This window comes from Cryptomeria japonica, chromosome 8, assembly GCF_030272615.1.
Source record: "Cryptomeria japonica chromosome 8, Sugi_1.0, whole genome shotgun sequence".
NCBI lineage: Eukaryota > Viridiplantae > Streptophyta > Pinopsida > Cupressales > Cupressaceae > Cryptomeria > Cryptomeria japonica.
This window is the reverse complement of record NC_081412.1, coordinates 124,144,444-124,153,010: the sequence shown is the minus strand read 5'-3', so window position 1 is coordinate 124,153,010 and position 8,567 is coordinate 124,144,444. Positions and strand designations below refer to the sequence as shown.

The window sequence follows — 8,567 nt, the reverse complement described above, 5'->3', positions numbered from 1 at the left end:
GGGTTTAGGGTTAAAGTTTACATTTATTTTTAGGGTTTAGGGTTAGGATATAGAGTTTTAGAATTTAGGGTTAGGGTTAGGGTTAGTATTTAGATTTTAGGGTTTAGGGTTTAGGGTTTAGGGTAGAGTTTGTGTTTAGGGTTTAGGGTTAGGATTTAGAGTTTTAAGGTGAGGGTTAGGGTTTAGGGTTTATAATTCAGGGTTATAATTTATGTAGCTTTTAGGGTTAGGGTTTTGAGTTTAGGGTAGGGTTTATGTTTAGGATTTAGAGTTTTAGGGTTTAGGGTTGAGGATAGTGTTTACATATAGGGTTAGGTTAGGGTTAGGGTTTAGGGTTAATGATTGGGGTTAGGGTTTACATCATGGTTTACCCTAAACTCTAAACCCTAACCCTATCCTAACCCTATATGTAAACCCTATCCTCAACCCTAAACCCTAACCCTAACCCTAAATGCTAAAAAGCACATTAACTTGGCCCTAAACCTTAACCCTCCTCTTAAAACTCCAAACCCTAACCCTAAAACCTAAAATTGTACCCTAACCCTAAAACTCTAAACCCTTACCCTAAACCCTACCAAACTTGAAACCCTAACCCTGAACCCCAAACCCTAACCCTAAACCCTAATCTTAAAACTCTAAACCCTAACCCTAAACCCTTAAACTCTAAACCCTTGACTGTAAAACTCTAAACCTTAAACCCTAAACCCTAACCCTCACCCTAAAACTCTAAACCCTAGCCCTAACCCTAACCCCTAAACATAAATGTAAACCCTAAACCCTAAAACTCTACACCCTAAACCTTAAACCCTAACCCTAAACCCTAATGATGATGTAAACCCTATCTCTACTCTAAACCCTAACCCTCAACCCTAAACCCTAAAACTCTATACTCTAACCCTAAAAATAAATGTAAACTCTAACCCTGACCCTAAAACCCTAAACCTTAACTCTCAACTCTAAAACCCTAACCCTAAACCCTATACCCTATACCCTATACCCTATATGTAAACCCTAACCATAAACCCTAAAATATGAACCTTGAACCCTAAACTCTAAAACTATAACCCTAACCCTAAGCCCTAAAACTCTAAACCCTAAACTCTAACCCTACCCTAAACTCTAAAACTATAACCCTAACCCTAAACCCTAAAACTCTAAACCCTAAACTCTAACCCTACCCTAAACCCTATATGTAAACCCTAAGCCTAAAACTCTAAACCTCACATAACCATAACCCTCAACCATAAACCCTAAAACTCTAACTAAACCCTAAAACTCTAAACCCTAACCCTAAACCCTACATAACCATAACACTAAACCATAAACACAGCCCTAACTATAAACTCTAATCCCTAAGCCTAAACCCTATACTCTATATGTAAACCCTAACTCAAAACCATAAACCCTAACTCAAAACCCTAAACCCTAACTCAAAACCCTAAACCCTAACCCTCCCTAAACCCTAAAACTCTAAACCCTAAAAGTCTAAACCCTAACCCTAAACCTCTAAACCCTAACTAACCATGATATAAACCTTAACCATAAACCCTAAACCATAACCCTAAATCCTAACCTTAACCCTAAACCCTTATAATAATCATAAACCCTAATAATGCTTAGTATTAAGGTATGGTTTAGAGACATAGTTAGGCTTAGGGTTGGGCTTAAGATTATTATACTTTGTTTAAAACAAGCTCCATAACAATACCAAACAATTTAAGGAAACACAATATTTTATCATATGGAAAACATTATTTAGAAATATATGTTTCTAGTTTAAAAAATATTATTTATTTTGCCTTTGCAATCACAAATTTCTTTTTACTCAGAGAATTTCAACATGCAATTAACTACCTTGAATTTATAAAATATGATTTATTTTAAATTAAAATATTTACAAATAAGCTTCTCTTAGTTTCAATAATATTTATTAAAACATTCTCTACTAGCAAGGCCAACCACGTGAAGGTGGAAGCTTGTATGGCCTCCCCTAATTGACCTAAGCCTAATTGACCTAAGACAACCACAAGACAACACCACACAAAACAACACAACACAATGTCACAACACAATACCACAAAAAACAACAAAAATACATACATTGTATTTTATTTATAATACAAACTATTTACATAACTTTAAATGTGATGATTATAATGACTAGATTAAATATCGAGTGGTCATATTTTATGATTTGTTGCGGTGCATTAATAAAACTTACAAATTATTAAAATCTCTAAAAGCAACTAGTTATGCAAATAATGTTTAAATGTGATGATTGAATAGGGCAATGCCTTTGGTGATGAGCACATAGGCACATATGTTAGCATGTGACAAGTCAAAATACACATTTTATAATTATGGTGACATGCTTATGTGGATGGTTATGTAGAGTTAACTTCATTTATAAAGCGAGTAAATTATATTTTAAAAAGGGCAATTTATAATTATCCTTTTTGAACTATGAAGGGGGATTTGTATTGTGATTCATAATTTTCAAATTTGTGTTTTCTAACTTTAATGTTGAGATTAAAATTAAAAAATTTTGAAATAAAAATTAAAAATTAATCAAGATAAGTAAAAAATGTAAAGAAAACGAGAAATAGATCTTAAAGAATGGCATTGGCCTACGGACCATTCTTTAAGTTGCCACACAAACACATGACCTTAAGGAATAACCATGACCATTGGCTATTCCCTTTGGTCTTTGGAAGGGTTTTTCATCCCCTTCCAATAATTTTTTTTATTAATCATTATTTTTTTACATATTACAATGCTATTGGGTCAATACCTTGACCATGTTACAATGCCATTACGTCAATACCCTTGACCAAAATGTTACTAAAGAGATGATCTAATCACATCCCTTACTACTTCTTGTTGTCAAACTGACACCCATTGTTGGGAACTCGGGAGAGTGGCCTTCAATCCACCTGTTCCAAAAGCAACATGTAATTTGTTTTTGCCTGCAACATACTGTGAACTTGAGTCTATCTTTGAAAACATAAACAAATACAAATAATAAATAGATTATACCCAAGAGAAACTCTATGAAATATTGGATATAAAACACTTCAGAAATCATTTCAAAATATGATGCATACGTTCTTAACTCTCCGTGCCCCTACAGTGCTCATTTCAAAACAATAGTACAATTGTTACTTAAATTTCAGAATGAAAATGTTTCAGGCAACAACTATACATAAACAGTGACGGAAAGCAATTTGCATGCCTTAAACTGCTACCCTTGAAATGATGAGAATGGGCATCCAGTTTTCTATAATCCACCAGCTCCTTATTCCTGCATTTTATCATGAAATCATTATATAAGCCATCATCTATCTTCCCCATCTTTACGAAAAACAAAAAAAATCATTCAGTATTTGATACTCAAAATTATTCTAATTTTTTTTCTGAAGAACAAGTATAAAGAACATACAGTGTCATCAGAAAAACAAGGAAAGCACTTCTTCCACAAAACGAGGACTGCTTTCATCCTATCAGTCTTATTTTTTTTACAATTCATTTCTTTTCAAAAAAAAATGCAATGAAATGCATACCTTCATTTGACCACATCCAACATCCAATGTCTGAAAAACGTCCTTCCTTTTGTACCTACAAAAATTCCAGAGATTGACGCTTGAATTTTACATGACTGATCTAATAACACAACACATGCTCATAAAAGAGAGACAACACAATACATGTCTCTATTTTCAGTCAAATAATGGTATCAAAGATCAAAAGACAAATTTGATAGAGATCAAGGAGGGCATTCACTGTTTCTACATGTTTTATTTTCATATTTCGTTTTGCTTACAATCACGGAGTGCTTAGAAGGAAATAGTGGATTTCAAGTGCTTGATACTGATTTGACAGCCCATGTAGCAGCCCTCAGTGGTCATAGTGATTTGATTTTATACTGAAAATATTCATCAAGATAGAACAGACCAAAAAATGTCTGGACCAGACCTCATAATAACAGTGATATCAACATTTATGGCATTCATCAAAGTTTTATAAATAACAACGATATGGAACAGTGACAACCTTTATAAGCCAATTTGAAGACAAACAAAGCACTCTACTGCCATGAACAACCCATGATGTTTCAAAGACAGATGTCAAAGAAAGGCCACATGCCTACAATGTTGCAGTGAAAGCATCAAAAGTTAAGTAGGCAATGTGGGACTGTTAAGTAGGCAATAACTTTTCAAAAGTTATAAGTAAGGCCACCATTGAAGTTTAGTGGCTAAGAATTCTAAGGATAGTGCAACATCAACACGGATCAAGGTCCCCATTATTTCTGGTATGTGAGTTATATTTCTGAGAGCCCAACTGTACTAGAACAGTCCCTTACAACCTTCGGTGATGCCACTTTAGCAATATTTACTTCAGTCAAGCCAGAACATGAAAATTCCATTAAAAGCAACTGGAAACATGATAAATTACAAAGAGTGTTAAAGAATTAAAAAAGAATGACAAATCACAAAATTTAAGAACGAAAGCAAAAAGATGATAAATATTTGACTATTTTTAAAGTTTGCGGCACAATAGCTCAATTACAAAGAGTGTTAAAGAATTAAAAAAGAATGACAAAACGGAAACATGTGATGCCCAAATCACAACTGATAGTATGGTATTTTGGAGTTTTACATAGTAAGTAAAACAATCATGTTGGAGTGAAATTGATACAAAGAATGGGATATCCAGGTGGCAGATTCTGTAAATATCAATGAGGATTTATTCAGCCACATATTTGAACTGAAAACTAGCAATGCAGGAGATCAGGACAGAAACACAACTTGTTAAACAGAAGAGCAAACCTTACCATCATCAAACTTTTTGAAAATAGTATTGGTGGAAAACCATTTACACAGCTGTTAAGGAGATAATAAATTTTATTGACACTGCTGAAATTAGAGGGATAAATATTGCCTTCTGAGGAGATATTATAGAGCATGGTATCAAGATGTACCATTTCTTAACATGAGGAATAGTTATAATCACAAGATTATATGAAGTCAAAGGAAGTGGCAAACATGTCTAAAGAGGCACTAAACAAAAGGTATATTGCACACAGTCTTATGTGGCAATAAGGCATAATCAAGATCCCTGATTTATCCTGTGACAATGTCATGAAAATACCAATGGCTTATTATTATTTATCTCAAATAAAAAAAAGCTAAAGAACAGTTTCAGCATCATACTAGAACCAGGACGACAGGGTATGCACAAATGAATGTATAACAAAGGAAAAAGAGACTTCCTATCTGCATCATGAGTATTCCTAAGGATGTCTTTCAATATGTCAAACATAAGAAAATATGGATATTTTGTTGCAGATTTTGATTTTGCTAAAGTGGTTGACAAAAGATCTTTTACTCTATGTGGTGAGGGCATTTGTACGGTAGAATAATGCATTTTTAAATATAACTCACTTTAACACTAAACATTCATAAAAAAAACAATTTCCTACATAGTTCAATAATACTCTGATGATGTATTATAGAACATGATCTCAAAAAAGTTATGAAATTGATACTTACACACTCAAATTCATAAACTTCATTGGTATTGAGATGTTCAAAGACATTCAATATCTGATTTTATTTTGTATTGAGCATCTTAAGAACACCAGACTACTTGGCACCTGAAATTCTCTTGAATAATGGCCATGGCAAACCTGTTGACTGGTAATATTTTAAGTGCTACCTTGAATAATGATTGATTCTTAACAGGATATGATTTGCAGGTGGACATTTGGTGTTCGCGTATGAAATGCTTGCAGGATTTACTCCATTTCAGGACAGTGGTTGGTTTGCAGGATTTACTCCATTAAAGGCTGTAGGTTTTTCAAGACTGATTTTTCATGTTTTTGTGATAGTTTTTAACTGATTTTTCGTGGTTGGATGATGGTAGATACATTCGGTACCTACCAGAAGATATTGAAATGCAAGCTTCGTTTCCCAACCCATTTCTCCTATAAGCAAGAGATCCTTTCATTTTTTTGTCTCAATAATTTAGATTAAACTCTGATTCATCATCATTTTACTTCTCCCGCTTTTAACTGCGGGAAACTAGATGTCTGATATATATTAGTCTTGCAATATATCATAATTTATTTTTGCTTTTACATTTTGGATTGTACAGTGCAAGAGACTTAATCAACAAACTCTTGACTGCAGATCTCACTAAAAGGTTTTGGAAAGAGATAACCTACCATGTTTCTTTAATTTTTAAAACATGAACTAGTTCTAGACCAAAGTTTGTGATTAATGTTGTGCTTAATTATCAGGCTAGGCTTCTTTGCATTTTGCATTTTATGATGTAATTCTTGGTTCCATATCAAGTTTGACAGCATTAAAATGTGATCAGGATTGGATGTCTGAAAGGAGGAGTGAGGGACATTAAGTCACATCCTTTCTTTGAACATGTTGATTGGGACTGGCTGCTTCAAAAGAGAGAAACACCACCTTATAAGCCCATATGTAATGTAAGTGTAATACAGGAAACTCGTAGATACCATTACTAGCTTTTGTGACTTCCTCTGCAAGTGTTGTTTTGTTGATTACATATTTTAAAGGAACGGCAGAATGAGAGATGTAGACTTAGACTTCGTACAGATTTTTGGATAAAATTGTGTGAATATTTTTATTCAATGTTTTGAATCATTCTCTCCAAACATCGAATAAAAATATTCACAGAGTTTTATCCAGAAGATTATATCTACATTTCATAGACTGTTGACCTTCATTAGTATGAGACATATCATCCTCCTGAGATTTTTGTGCCACACTAACTGAACTAGTGCCTCAATCAAAAGGCTACAACCCATTATAGGTTAACAGAACTAATTGTGCATGAACCAAAATTAGATTAATAGACATAATAAATTAACTTAAAATAGGTTAAACCCCATCCAAAGTTAAAGCTTTTTCAGGCATTATAACTAATTTGCTCATGACTGATTTGCAGGGAAAAGAAGATGTAAACAATTTTGAAGATTATTCCTAACGATGTCTTTAGGAACATTCAAATGTAAAATGCATAGATATTTCCAAACGCTAATGAATTACCAAACACAAGTAGCTGCGAATATTTCCCCAGAAATTCTTATGTATAAGTTTTACACTAAAAGCTCATTACCCATGTTTGAATATGAAAAGTTAAATGCACCTCTGCACAAGCACATTTGCACTTTGGTAGACTTTGTACAGCACGAAGTGGAAGCATCAAAAGCACCCACTCTCTTAAAGATGCAGGGTATATCTAAAACTGAAATCTAGGGAAAACATATGCATACAAGCAAAATGAGATAAACATTATTTCAACCATTAAACTAATCTTATCAAGCAAAACCCATGATTAATCTCACAAAAAATAAGAAGTAAATATTACAGAAAATATGAAAATATCGCAGCATTTGATTTGAATTGATGATGGAAGAAAAATTTGGATAGATAACATATATTGGGGTTGGTTAGGCAGAGAGGCCGACACAGAGATGAAACCTGTGCTATTACTGCCCTCTGGAGAAAAATAGAAGAAGAGAAATCGAAAAAAGCTAATGCCCTTAAAAGGGCAAAAACTGATTTAATAGCATCGTGAGGGAGAAAATCTGCAAACAACCTAACTTAATAGCATTGCACAAGTGGTGACAGCAGATAATTTTATTTGAATTGATGAAATTGAATTGCAGTACCTGGAAGAAGAAATTGCCCTTGGTTGCTCTGCCTCTGCCTCTTCCTCTGTTCTGTCTCTTCCTCTGCTCTGCCACAAAAATTAACACTAAAACAAACAAAAAATTTGAAAAAACACTGAACACCACCAAACAAAACAAACACCTGAAAATAAGATGGACAGAAAAACCAGCGTGCACGCTGTACACCACCAAACCACCAAATAAAACAAACACCTGAGCAAAAAAAAATTGAATGGAGAGAAAGAACAAAACATTTGACAATCACAAAAACAAAGAGAACAAAACTTAGAACTCTGACACATCAGGCATGGAATGAAGGACTTTCTTAACGGAATGTGAAATTTAAAAACAATGTCTTAACAGAATTTCAAATTTAAAAACAATCTTAATTTGAAATGCCGCTCCCATTCTCCTTTCAACGGCTATTTTGAAATTTTCATTAATTTAAACAAATTTAAATTAATTAATTAATACTTTAGGTTTCTTTAATTAGGAACTAAGTGATTGGTATCTAAGTTAAACAAATAAATAGTTTTTAGCATACTTATAAGATTTGATTAAAATTTATATTTTTTAATTTTTTAAGTAAATGTAATTTAGGTCTTGCTATACTTTTCTCTATCATTTAAAGATTTGAAAACATAGGTTTATTTTTCTCCTTCTACCTAAACTCAGTTTCTTGTTTCTTCTACTCATCAAAACCTCACATTTCCAACATGGTCCAATGTGTATAGAAATGCCTACAAGATTTGTCAATGACTTCCAAGTGTATAAATAGAATTTTCGCCTTGGAGTTCATCATTGATTGCAATCTTTTTGGAAATATCAATTATTAGGGTGTTATTGCTTGTTGTTACATTCA

The 8,567-nt window shown here is 33.2% G+C and overlaps 1 long non-coding RNA gene across 1 annotated transcript; it reads right to left on the bottom strand.

The window, feature by feature from the left end:
• Window positions 1-3,229: 3,229 nt before the first annotated feature.
• LOC131857956 (uncharacterized) lies at window positions 3,230-8,013 on the bottom strand. The gene is made up of 3 exons (XR_009358771.1): window positions 7,706-8,013; window positions 3,561-3,615; window positions 3,230-3,301 (listed from the first exon to the last, which is right to left on the bottom strand). It is a non-coding gene; the product is annotated as an uncharacterized LOC131857956 (long non-coding RNA).
• Between the last annotated feature and the right edge of the window lie 554 nt (window positions 8,014-8,567).